Consider the following 14696-nt stretch of genomic DNA (forward strand, 5'->3'; position numbering starts at 1 on the left):
CATAGCAATTAGAATTTTCAATTACATGCTGCATTATTATGGATAATAAATGACTTTCCAGCATATGGAATGTTATCTAGATGGAGCATAAAAGGAAATTGGCATGTCTTGTGTGTAATAAGTGGACATGTTTGCTAACATTAAAAAATGGAGTGAAGCAATGTTACATGGGTCATCGGAGATATTTACATGCCCGACATTCTTGGAGAAAAAGCAGAAAATTTGATGGCAAACCAGAGCACGGGTCAAAGCCTGAAAAGTTATCAGGAGATGAAGTTCTAAGGCAATTAGATTTGCTTCCTAAAGACCTAATTTTTGGGAAGACACCTAACCAAAAAAAAGCGTGCACGTGGTCCTGAAGAGCTCAATTGGACAAAGAGAAGTATATTTTTTGAATTGTGTTACTGGAAAACATTCAAATTACGTCATAATTTAGATGTAATGCATATTGAGAAGAATATATGTGAAAACATATTGGGTACTTTGATGAATATTGATGGAAAATCTAAGGATAACATTAAGACTCGAATGGATTTAGAAGCAATGGGTATAAGAAAAGAGTTACAATTACAGCAAAAAGGAAATAATTTTCTTATGCCACTTGCTTGTTATACATTACCGAAGCATGAAAGGAGAAAGTTTTGCTAATGGTTGCAGTCAATCCGGTTGCCAGACGGATATGCTTTTAACCTTTCTCGATGTGTAAGTATTCAGGACTGCAAAGTTATGGGGATGAAAAGCCACAATTATCATATATTCTTGCAACGGTTACTTCCAGCATTAATTTGTGGATCTTTGCGTAGTGAGGTTTACACTGAATTATCAGAGTTGAGCTCTTTCTTTAAGGAGCTTTGTTCAAAGACTTTAAAAAGATCTATTGTAAAAAAGTTGCAGAGCGATATCATTTTGATAATATGTGAACTTGAGATGATATATCCTTCATCTTTTTTCGTTATAATGATGCATTTGGAAATTCATCTGCCACGTGAAGTAGAATTGGGAGGCCCTGTTCACTATAGGTGGATGTACTTTATTGAGAGGTTAGTTGATAAGGAAAATTTATTTTTCATTTTCTTGCTGCAGTTTTAATTATTTTTTATATAATTATATGGTTTATTCACATTTACAACAAATTTGTTGTGCAGGTTCTTACGTATTTTGAAAAATTGTGTACGTATTTAGCTCGACCAGAGGGTTTAATTGCTGAAGCGTATATCACTAAAGAATATTTGAACGTTTGTTCACTGTATTTTCATGGGGTCCAGACAATATAAAGTCACGTTGAGAGAAATAATTTTCCTGTGCAAATAGGAGTGGAAAATGGATTTTCCATATTTTCAAACAATGCAAGATCTTTAGGAGCTATAGAATATAAAACGTTATCCCATTCTGATTTTGAAAAATTACAGTGATATGTGCTTAACAATTGTGAGAATGTGGATGAATATCTGAAGTAAGTTATTTTATTTTGAAAAAAAGACTTTAGAGTTTCAAAATATCTTTCTTTTACACGTTTTATCTAATTTTGTAATATTTATGCAGGATTCACATTGAAGAATTACAAAACGAAAGTGTTATAGATGTGCAAAAAAGAAACCATGCAGGATTTTCCAGTTGTTTCAAGGAGTGTGTAATATTATGCTATAAAAGTACTAAATATTGAATTATGCCTCTAATTTCACCATTAAACTTATTTTTCAGGTTGGACGCCTACGTGCGACTGGTTTGGTTGCAGAAACAAATCATCTATATGTGTTGGGATTAGGTCCCGATATACGAATTGCTAGGTATAGTGGGATAATTATCAATGGAGTTAGGTTTCACACAGTTGAGCGTGATAATTTTTGTCGTACTCAAAATAATGGAGTTTCAGTTACGGGAGAGCATAAATCGAAAGAAATCAAGTTTTATGGTGTTCTAACATATATCATTGACCTCCACTATGTTGATGGGAATTATGTTTTTTTATTTAAATGTGATTGGTGGGATGTTGGCGATAAAAAATGGAATTAAAACAGATGGCAACTTAGTTTCTGTTAATGTGAGCCATAAATGGTATACAGATGATTCTTTCGTATTGAGTTCTCAAGTACAGCAGGTTTTTTATGTCAACGAGTTGAAAAATGGTGGTCCTTGGAAAATTATGCAAAAATCATATACTAGGAATATATTTGATGTGCCAGAAAAGGAAAAAGTGTGCAATGAAGATTCAATATTGAATGATGAGCCCTATCAGCAGTACGAGGCAGATAATATTCATGAAGTCGATCAAGTTGGTGGTGAAAATTTGAAACTCTTGCACCCTATAGATGTATTACTGGATGAAGTTGATGTTAGTCCAATGTCTCAAGTTCAAAACTCAAACCCGATTTATTCTAGCGATGAGAAGGATGATACTACGATCAATTATGATGATGCAGACACTGATGTACTTGAAGACTCAAATGATAGTGAAAATGAAGACGAATAAGATGATTAGTGACTGAAATTTACCGCTTATTGCACTCTTTTTGGCTTCTTGTAGCTTGTATGGAAGTATAAACTTTACTGAGTGGTGCTCTTTTATATTGCCTTGAATGTAGATTGTAGCATTTTGGTGTTTTATGGCAGTAGTTATGCGTAAACTCCATGATTGGCTATATAATCTTTGAAATTGCAGCCCAACATCTAGTTTGTGGAAAACTGGATAAGCACAAACTCGATGTTTTGATGAAAACTCGTCGAGATATTAGCCAAACATCGAGTTTGTATGTATGGAAGTATGAATTTTACTGATCATTGGTGCTCTTTTATATTGCAATATTTAAAAGCCGAATCAGACTATATCGAACCATAATATTTAATTTGTTTTAAACCCGAATATGACTAATTTTACAAGAACCTTACATATTTCAAACGGAACCAGTTAGTTCAATTGTATGTTTGATATGTAAAACTAAATAGAATTGGGTTTGATGTTCACAAATACTTTACTCATTCTATATAAGGTAAAAAAGAGTAGAATAGAGTAACAAAGGACGATTTACACAAATTGACTTAAAGAGCCCCCTATTGTATTTACCTGTTTTTACACATACCCAAAAATAGATTTGAAATAAGAAATAAATGGACATTTATGTCCTCCAAGAAAAATAAAAGTGTGTCAAATAGGAAAGACTTTCTTTCCAAACAAAAAACAATAACATTCTTCATCTTGAACCTCCATAAATTAGCTTCATCTTCACTCCCTAGGCAGCCGTTCTCTTGAGTTTAAGAGGACCTTCATCTTCACTAACACATGAAAATCTTTCCTTCCAACGCGCATACAAATATAATGACGAAGCGTAACGAGCACGGTATTCTTTGACATCATAATCATGCCCTATATCTTTCCCATCAACAAAGAAATCAGCAGCGGAAAACATATGAACTCCTCAATCACTACTGATAGGAGTAGAAATACTCTTATTTTCTATGTACTTTTTGGTCTTTTATTGCATGTTTATTGTTGAAATCGTACTCGTTTTGGTTCTTATTGTCATGTCCAAGTATTGCAGGTGTATTCACGGAAATCAATGAGTTTTGGGCTTAATTAGAGCATTCTGGAGGTTCTCGGTGGATATAGACGCAAAGAGCACAAATGTATACAAGTGAATCTGACCCTGCTGCATTTATTGATAATTTTGGGGCATTTAAAGACTTCAAATGAATTTGTGATCTTCTGTAGAAATTAAGTAGACATCTTAAGCTTTCCGTAGAGTCAAGAACCGGCTCATTCCGACGTGTATACAAGGAGTTATGACATTTTGAAGTTGGAGGTTCTGCAGCAGAAAGGGGGTGCACGACGTGCGGCATGTTTTTTAGATGAATGAGGGCACGACGTGCCCTCCACAATTCCTGCTTGCTGAAAAGACATTTTTGGCCCTCCAAAAGTGGATTTCGACAAATAAAGACATGGGTATTATGGGAATTTCATGTAGCTCGAAGATTACAAGAAGAATTAGTATAAATACCATTCTAAAACATTGTATTAGGGTTCGAACCTTTTTATTCAGATTAGATAATAGCTTAGCATTAGTTTCTTCATCGTTTTCTACTCTATTTTCTGGATTATTCATCTATATTGCAATGAGTTCCTAGAAAACAAGGTACGACGATTATTGAGAGATCTATTATTGTTGTTTTCTTTGTCACTATGAATTCTATATACAATGTTATTGAACTTTCTTTAAACATGTGTAGCTAAACCCATCGTGGGGATTATTAATGGGATTTATGTCTGTTTAGATTGATTAGATTTGTGGGTTGTTGTTGTTATTATGTTTTAACTATTGTTCTTAACGCTTGAATTTATTTGGCTAATTTATTCATTGTCATGTGTTTTGGTTTTAACTTGAGAGAGTAAAACTGAAATAGACCAATATAGTTAAGAACGTAGGAGTTAATTGTGCGAGAGTGAATTGACGAGTACGTGTTCTTAGGGTTTTCTTCATGAACATCAATTGATCAATAATTAGGTTAATCATTGCACGAGAGTGAGTAATTAGCCTAGTTTTAGTTCGTTGTATGTTTTTGCCTGCAATTGCTTGAGAGAGAATTTTAGGTGCTTACGATTAGCCTGAACCTTTGTAAAACAAACAAATTCATATTCCAGTCTGATTAAACGGCATAATAAAAGTTAATAATCCCTGCTCTTCCTATTATTGTTAAAAACTTAATTTGATTTCAGCTTTAGTTTATTTAATTTATACTAGTTTAATTCTGTCTTTTAATTAACAAAAACAATCAAATTATCTTTTCAACTATCCAAATCGAGTCTCCTATCTGGTTGTCTTTAGAAGCTTTCTCTGTGGATACGATATCCAGACTACGCAGTCTGTATTACAAGTTGGCTACGTACGCTTGCGTATTTTCACCAACAAGTTTTTGGCGCCGTTGCCGGGGAAAGCATATCTTTAACATCTAAGTTAGGATAGCTTGGCTTGTTTTAGTTTGTTTTTTTTCTTGTTTTACGCATGGTATTTTGTTGTTTGTGTTATTTTAGGTACCCTTCTCATAGTGTATGCATAATACACGACGTAAAGGACTACCGCTAGAACCGTTTTAGCAAGATCTCACTACCTTTGAGCGCAGTGTCCGAAAATCAGCACACTCAACTCAAAGGAACCTCAATATGGCTAACGAAGATGAAGTTCCTCCTGGGCTCAACAATATGGTGGATAACAGAGTGATCCCCCAGGATCAAAATCCGCAGAATAATGATGGGCAGAGAGTACGAACATTGATGGAGTTTTTTCAGCCAACTGTGGGCAATACTACTCATGGTTATTTTGCACATCCTGTCGAGAAAACCACGATGAGATCAAGACAAGTGTCGTTAAGCTGATAGAAGCGCGCTGTCAATTTTATGGGCTACCTAGTGAAGATCTGAATCAGCACATCGCCGATTTTTTAGAGGTGTGTAGTACGTTCAAACTCAGCAACATGACAGATGATGAAGTTTGGCTGCGCTTATTCCCATTTTCTCCGAGGGATAAAGCGAAGCAGAGGATTCATGCATTGCCTAGAGCGGGGATTAACAATTGGTCAGATTTGGCAAAAGCTTTCATGAGCAAGTACTTCTCCATGGCAAAGACTGCAAAGCTGACAAGAGATATTATGCTCTATCAGCAAAACGATGGAGAATCGATACATGAAGTGTGGGAGCGATACAAGGAGATGTAGAGGAAAGTTCCTCATCATCACATCACTAGGGAGAATCTGATCCAAAATTTCTACAATGGGTCAACTGAGTTAGGGAGAAGCGCTATAGATGTAGCTGCAGTAGGGTCACTAATGAGGAAGACGACCGACGAAGCATTCGCTCTATTAGACGAGATGGACATAAATGGATGTACTTGGCCAACCGAGAGGGCAAAAGTACCTGCGCAGAGAGGAGTAATGGCAGTCAGTGTTGATCCAGCTGTGAAGAGTCTGAAAGCGAAGAATGCCTCTCTGCAAGCTCATATTGATATTCTTATGAGGCAAGCTGCATGGATGACTATGGGAAATGTTGTTGTAGTTCAGAGTAGCTGTGAAGTATGTGGAGATCCTACCCACGTTGAAAATGACTGCTATGTGATGTGACAGGCTTTCAATGAGCAGGTCAATTTTGTGGGAGGACAGAAATAGGGCAATTATCCGTATGCTGCTACTTACAATCCAGGATGGAGGAATCACCCAAATTTCTCATGGAAGGATAATGGGGGTGATGCCAACAATCAGGTGGGTCCGAATCTTCAAGGAGGACAAAGGCCACAACAAAATCACGGCAACTTCCAGAATCAGGGAAACTGCCAACATCAGGACAATAGGCCACAACATCCACCTGGCTTTCAGCAGAGAGAGAAAGGAGAGTCTCTTCATAGTAAGGTGGAAAAGATGATGGAGTTAATGTTGAAGAAGGAAGTAGAGACGCATCAAACATTGAGGAATCATGCTGCCACTATTCACAATCTTGAGTTGCAGAATCAGCAGATGGCCCAAGCTCTACAAGCTCGAAATCAAGAGGGTTTACCATTCACTACTGAGGCAAATCCGAGAGAGCAAGTCAACGCGATTACAATGAGGAGTGCAAAAATGTTGCCTGAACCTCATGCAGAGAAGGTTGTAGTAGAGGCAAAGAAGGAGCAGTGTGAGGGTGGTGCTGCTGAATCACAAGTCTCAAAACCATATATTCCACCTCCACCATATGTTCCTAAGGTTCCGTTTTCACACAGAATGAAGAAGCCACAAGACACTTGGATGTTTTACAAGTTCTTAGAAACTTTCAAGAAGCTGTAGATCAGTATCAGTCTGGCGGATGCACTTAGAGAGATGCCGTATTATGCGAAATTCTTGAAAGACATCTTGATGAACAAGAGGAGCTGGGATGAGAGTACAGTTCCATTTACAGAGAATTGCAGTTTAATCACCTTGAGCAAGTTGCCTACAAAACTCAAAGACCCAGGGAGTTGTTCTGTTCCCTGTACTATTGGTGATTTATAAACTGCAAATTGTCTATGTGATTTGGGTGCCGGCATAAATTTGATGCCTTTTTCTTTGTTTAGACAACTACTTGGTGATCAACAGGTTAAGGCAACCCCGATGATGCTGCAACTAGTTGACCACTCGGTTAAAAAGCCATATGGAATTGTGGAGGATGTTTTAGTATAGTCAACAAATTCATATTCCCAGTGGATTTTGTCGTTCTTGACTATGAGATCGATGAGGAGTGCCCTCTAATTCTTGGACGGCCATTCATGAACACTAGCAGAGCTCTCATTAATGTGAACACAGGCAAGCTGACTCTGAGATTAGAGGACGAAAGTGTAGAATTTGAGATGACAAAGAGGGTGCAAAGCCTGGGTAGTGAAGAAAAATGCATGAGAATTGACTACGTAGAGGAAAGTGAGCGTGAGATCATGAAGGATGTGTTGTACTTAGACTGTCCTAGGACATGCCAAGAAGTCAAGGCATAAAGCAAAGAAGAAACATTGCACAAGCCTTTGTATAATAAGCATGCGCAATCAATAAAGAAGAGAGCACCTCTGAAACCTTCACTCTCTGCCAAACCGCAAAGGGGTAAACCCAAACAATGGGCAGGGTGGAAGTTGAAATTTGGCTCTACGGTGAGTAGCAGAGATCCAGTGCAACCCGGAAGCACCGATGTAAATGAGCTTCACTCTGAATACTTCTGAAGTGCGTCCATGTGCAGGTAAGCTGGTATCGCAGTGGAGTGGACCATTCAAACTCCGACGCAACATTGGTCCTGAAGTGGTGGAATTGGAAAGCGCAACTGGTGAGATCTTAAAGGTTCTTGAACAATGAAGCAAACCATTTTCTGGAGCTTTTATTGCTCAAGGACATGAGCCAGTTGTTCCTTTTGATCCGCCATGATTGGTCTAACATACGGTCAAGGCTAGCGACTTTAAACAAGCTCGGTTGGATGAAAAATTCCAGCATACTATCTTTATTTTGCTTTTTAGTTAGCTATGTCAATATGTTTTTGTTCGTTATAATTTTTTTAAGTGCATTTTATTGTTTTGGGTTAATTTTATTAGTTCAGATTGATCCTGGGTGTGTGTTTATGATGTGCAGGTCCAGGAGCAAAAGCAAATACGGACTAGGCAAATTCAGTGAAGGTGCACGACGTGCAGGGAGGATATGCACGATGTGCACCTGCACGACGTGCTAGAGGCTGTCGCACGTCGTGCGGTCCGCGACTGGGGTGTTTTAAAAGCACGGACACGGAGCCGGAGGATTAGAATGTTTTGTTTTCTTGTTCACTTCTCTTGCTTTATTTTTATTTCCATTTTCGTATTTTTATATTTTCTGTGTGTTTTGTTCAGTCTGTTGCATTGGGGACAATGCAACGTTCTTGTGTGAGGGTGGGTAGAAAACTGTGTTTTCTCTAGTGTCTGTTTTGTTGGTTGTGTGTCTGTATTTTCTTTTCTTTGTTATTGTTTGTATTGTGAACCCTGGTTGATGTGTTTTCTAGACTGCTGTTGAGTGTAATGTTCTCACCTTTTATTTTGTCCTGATTACCTTAGCTTATTGTACACTTTACCAGAGTTCATAACTTTAGTGTTTTCATCTCCCCTCTTTAATGAATAGGTTAATTGCCTTTATTGCCGTTTACTATATCAATACACCTGTAACATCTCATGCTTAACAATAAACTCAACAACAGCCTCTTGACGATATCATCTCACCCCTATGTATCCATAGCCGACAAGATGATAACTCAAAGTGTGTTAGTTTATTGCTCCAATGGAGAGCCATTAATAAATCAATTTAATGATTAATCAATATAAACTTAATCTTTTAACTTTTTAGGAAGATTTCTTAAGGTTGTAAATTATTCCGGTCTCACTAAGCACACAACACATTTTAGCATGCATCCCATACATATTAAATCTAAAATAAATCATGCAATCACACAAGTATGATCATGGACTTTCTAGGTCTCATTCTTTAGACACAAAAGAATGAGCAAACTATTACATATATCGGAAATGATTCTCTAATCATTTACTATGTAATATCTACTTTCTTTAGGTATCGAGGATTCATCCTAGAACCTCCGAAAGCCTCAACTGATTGCTAATCCTCGAAAAAAAAATTAATTTTTTTAATTTACGTTTTTTTTTACGGTTTTTTTTTTCGAGTCAAAAACTTTTTCCCAGGTGTAAAACCCCCTTTTCAGCATTTCAGTTTTTTACGAATTTTTTTTTTCGAGCCGAAAACTTTTTCCCGGGTGTAAAACCCGTTTTTCAGCATTTTTGGTTTTTATGAAAAAAAATATTATTTTTTTTCCGGGTTTTTTTTTCGGGTTTCGCTTTTTCCGCACATCCCGTTGATGACAACATAATGCACAAGCGAATCACGTATTGTGTTAAATTATCACATTAGAAAAATTTCCAGGATAGATTGGAGGGTCACGAGCGGACCACTTAAGTACCAATCTCCTAGACATAATTTAATCAAATGTAATTAATATCACAATAGCGTTCGTTGGTTTTTGAAAAAAAAAAAAACTTAAACACTCGGAATTATAAATTACATGCCCAATAATAATTCCTAAGTCCATGATTATTTATACATATATTCAATCGTAAAGCGTTAATACTCGATGATACGGTGGCTCCAATACCACTGTTGGCGCAGCGGGAGGCGTGGGTCCGGATTATATATTTCAATTCAAAATCGAAATTCCAATAATCCGGATCCTAAAGTTGATCATATCAACAACAAATGGATTGTCGTATCATTTAGTAATTAAAGCACGCATCTAGGAATCATAAGAAGAATACCTATGTCGATTCTCCAACGATTCTTGTAGTCCCGAAAGTACGGTGACCTCAAGCTCGTCCACACGAGTATGCGTCCGGTTAAATCCTCGCCTTGAAGTAATCTGCAAGAGTTCGTCTTGTCGAGCAGCCCTAAGCTCAAACTCTCGCCGCGATCACTACCTTGCTCGGATGTATGAAAAACGTCGCCAAGTTTTTCCCGTGATTGATGACTACTTGAACTCCTTCAAGTGCTTTCTCTCTCTACAACTTTGTAGTGAGATGAGTGTTATGTGTTGTGTTGAAATGAGCAAGGACATGCTCTATTAATAGGCTAGAGCATGTCTTAAGAATGCAACACCTTGCATGCTAGGTGTCACACACAAAGCAAAGGTGTTGCCACCACATGACACCTTTCATGTGGTGACATCACATAGGTGACATCATATAGGTGATGCCATCATATGACATCACATATATGACATAAGCTTATCTCATTACATCATTGCCATGACATCATCATTCCATTAGCTTATGATTAATGATTTAAGTATCATTAATTACACTAATTAATTACTTAAGCCTTTTAATAATAAAACTTGGTTAAAATATAATTAGGTTCCTACTAATTTATAACTCTTATAAATTAGTCCCTAATTAACTTGGACATAGTACAATTAGGTTCCTACTAATTTATAACTCTTTCAAATTAGTCCCTAATTTGTACTTGTTTTTCATCTTAGATTAATTTTCGAGATATGCTAGTATCCATATGAAATTGATCTTTCGTAAACTCAATCAGTTGCACACTCTATTGTGTGTGACTAACTAGGTTCACATCTATATGGCAACGAGACACATAAGAAACGCGTTTCTTATATTAAATAATTAAATCCCATTTAATTATTAATTCTCGTAGATCGAGAGTGACGTCTAGCAACATATCACGACCCCCAAATAGAGATGAATGTTTCGATGCATTCTTTTTGAACCAATGTTCATAATTACCATACACTAAAAATTCCCTTCATCTAAGATTCCAATCTCGACTAGTGTCACGGTTAAGTCAAACACTTTATGTCTTGATTATATGACCTCATCTCTTAGTTCTAATTCTTGATAAATATGACTTCCACTAGAAACAACTTTCTATGTAAGTCATATACACCTGCGCAGGTTTTATCATCCATCATGAACAATTTGAGATAGCATAGAATCTTGTCTCCGTTCATCCAGAGTGATGAATCCTTTCTAGGTTAAACCCCTATCTCCATATACAACTAACTAGAGCCAACACATCCCGCGGTCCTAGCTCATGAAAGATCTAGGGTTAAGGAGTATCAAACTCTAATCACCTATATACAAGATAGTGTCACCGCAAGTCAAAGTACATATGTACAATTATGTTAATGAATTACCATGTATAAGTCATCTAGCGTCATTTGTTCGACTCACTCAACACCTTGAGTTTCCACATGTTTATTCTGATCCCCATCAAGTAGTATAAGACTCACTACTTCCTATAATTAGTAACTCTTTACTAATCAGGAGAATAAACAGAGGTGACGATCTTTCCATGATAATGCGATGCCCTTATTCGTAGGATCCCATCGATCGTGAACGGTTATTTAGATCACTTGTATAATAGAATCTGTCACTCATATTCTTAACACCTTAATAATAGATTCTATCACAATGTGATAAGGACAATACGTAATAAATGAACACTTAGTTGATGAGACACTTAGTTCAAATAGAACATATATATCTTTGCCATTGGGATTAATTCTACAAATATACATGATCAAATGGCCCTAGGGCACATACTACTAACAAGACATTCCTAATTGAGTTTCTAACACTGTACATCTTTGAATGGATCAATAATTCCCCTTCAATTGATATTATTTATTTGGTCACTAGTTTATAATAAATTAAGCCATCATTGTCAGTTCGTAGGTTGTACTAAATGTAATGGTTTTCCTAGATTGCATACAGAAGAATGTCTTAGTTGGCAATTCTCCTGGGTTTAGGTCATGCATACAAATGTTATCAGTTCGTAGTTTGTATCCGTACTCCAGCTCGGTTTCAATAAAATCTAATGACGTAACATATATCTCAAGTCTTTAAGTTTTAATTCTAAAGTTTGTGATTGATGGTGCTCACTTTTCTCTTCATGTTTTTCTTATCAATGTATTTATAAATCTGGGGAAAGTACAAAAAGGTCATTGGTTGTTGAGTGGTCTAGTTGTTGCTGGTGCTGAATCTATCAAAAGTATGATTTGTTGTTATTTCTCTTAAATTGTTGCTCATGTATTTGTGCTGCATATTGCTCCATTTGTTTTCAGTGTATTATTTGTTTGGTTTCAGGGCATTACTTTTCTTCCTAAACCAATATGTTTTCAAAATTGCAGATAAGGTGTGTGGCTGCTGTATAATTGCATAACTGTTTCTAAATGTCTAATTCTGGATATGTTGTTTTGAAGACTTGGAGATGTAGTTTTGAAAACATGGAGCTAAAATTGTATTGTTAATTACGGATTTGGAATTTTGAATTTGAAGGTTTATGTATTTGAAAACGAGTAGGTTTAATTGTAATAAAATCATGTCTTATTAGTAGGTCTGAAATGTTATTATCAAGTCTGAATATTAACAGGTCTGAATGCAATTATCAAGTTTGAATATTAACAGGTATTAATTAATGTTAATAATTATGAGTTTGGGACCTTTAACAGGTCAAAAATAAAAGTGGTCACATTCGTGATTTTAAAATAAAAAAAAAATACGCAACGCTTGTTAATTCTGGATCATTGTACACTAATATTTTTTTTGTAAAAATTTAAAATTTAAGTTTATTAAATTGTTATAAATTAGGATAGCTATATGACTTTTATTGATTAATTTTTCTTATAAAGGCAAAGAATAAAAAGTGATAAATTTTACTAACTTTTAGTAAAATAAAGGAAAAAAAAGCTGATATAAATAACTTGTGAACTGAACCTAGTACATATTAGAAAGACTTCAGAACTCTAACCATTGAGCTAACGTGTTAATTGTTACACATTATTATTAATGTACTGAGATATCATCTAGATAATTTGAATAAATATTTTAATTTACGAATTTAAATATTTATGAATTAAAAATATGTAATTAATTTTTTACATCGGTCTTTTACCTTTTATTTTTCTGTTGAACCAATTTTTAATATTTAAATATCTAAATCCGTTAAAAAAATGATATAATCTAGATAATTTGAATAAATATTAATATTTTACGAATTTGAATATTTAAATATTAACAATATGTAATTAATTTCTTACATCGGTCTTTAAGCTTTTATTTTTCGGTTGAGCCGATTTTTTAATATTTAAATATTTAAATTTATTAATATATTAGGATATGATCTAGATAATTATATTTGTTTGCTAATTTGTTTCATAGAACGCAACGACATAATAACATGGTCTGTGCTACTCATAACTTGTGCTTTATGCCCGAAGTCGTTACCTTAACCGCAAGGAGGGGGATGCCAAAGGCAGGGCTAGTGTGTACTGCCTGAACCAATCTGTTTTCAAAATTGCAGATGAAGTGACTGGCTGCTGTATATGCACATGAATTTAAGATTGAACAAAGGGTCAACGCGCCCCCCGAACTTGTGACACGGGGTCATCTAACCCAATTTATATTTTTTTGAGCAACTAACCCCAAAACTCATCATTTTTGGGTCAAATAACCCATAATTGTATTTTTAAAATGCGTAAAATACAAATCGGAGGTGAGAGATTGTAATATCCCGTATTTTTCCTTCATGGTTTCGTTGTGTGTCCGACTTAGTCTCGGATTAATAATGGTGGACTTAGCCAATGTGAAACTTTAATTGGGGTTGGAGTTATATATTGTTTGTGTCGCATGCGTTGTGTGAGTTTTCGATGACAGTTTAATTTGTATCCGGATTATTAATCGATGTTGTGTTCGTGTGCCTTCTAGATCTGACATGTTTTCATAAAACATCAATATCTCCCAATTGCACCGTTGGATCGGACTCATTATTGGATATGCTATGAATGACAAAACGTTGACCGTTGGATCAAATTTTGAGACGCATTGGGGTAGTTTGCAAACGCGCACGCATTGTGCACGAACGCACACTTGGTTTTGCAGCTGTTGGCTATAAATACGTTATTACGTATTTCTTTCTGCTCTTTCTTTTATTCTAAAAAACCTAGCCGTTTTCTCTCAACCCAAGCGCTCTAAAACATTCTGAAACATCACCATTCATCTTTCCATTCAATTCGTTCGATTCCAGTAAGCAAACTAACGTTACTTTCTTCATCGTTTCAATTCGATATCGTCTTTTTCGTTCAATAACTTGTGTTTTTTGTTATGCTTGCATCGGGCTGAGACTCACCTCTTCGTTACATCAGTACGTGGTCTCCTATTACCCTTGCGCGTTGTAAACAAATTCGGTACGTGAATCTGCTTCGTTAAGCGTCGTTACGGTTTCGTCGTCGTTGTTTAATGTTGTTTGCCTTAGTTCATGTTGTTGCTGCCGAATTTCTCTTGTCGTTGATGTGATTCTTGTTTGTCTCAAATCCTATCCCTGTTGTTAAAGTGAGTAGTCGTGTTGCTGAAGTGATTATAGAGATTCACTTGTTCTTCATGTTTTTGTGATTACTGTATATGCTTTTGCTCTTCTTTTTGCTTCACTTTTCATGGCTTAGGTATTGGCGGGAATGATTAATTTTCAAATGTTATGTGACTGAGTTTAGTTGTTGCTTATCAATCCTTTTAATGGCTTTGTGTTAATCAGCTTGGTAATTCTCATTTTAATTACATCCTTGTCCTTCATTGTTAAGCTTTTGGCAACATGGGTTTTGTTATGACCATTCATATCCCTTAATTATG

At 35.9% G+C, this 14696-nt stretch overlaps 1 non-coding gene across 1 annotated transcript; it reads right to left on the minus strand.

Moving 5' to 3' along the window:
* Positions 1-5619: 5619 nt before the first annotated feature.
* LOC126658943 (small nucleolar RNA R71) lies at positions 5620-5726 on the minus strand. The gene has a single exon (XR_007634508.1). It is a non-coding gene; the product is annotated as a small nucleolar RNA R71 (small nucleolar RNA).
* Between the last annotated feature and the right edge of the window lie 8970 nt (positions 5727-14696).

The sequence above is a fragment of the Mercurialis annua genome, linkage group LG7, assembly GCF_937616625.2.
Source record: "Mercurialis annua linkage group LG7, ddMerAnnu1.2, whole genome shotgun sequence".
Classification (NCBI taxonomy): Eukaryota; Viridiplantae; Streptophyta; class Magnoliopsida; order Malpighiales; family Euphorbiaceae; genus Mercurialis; species Mercurialis annua.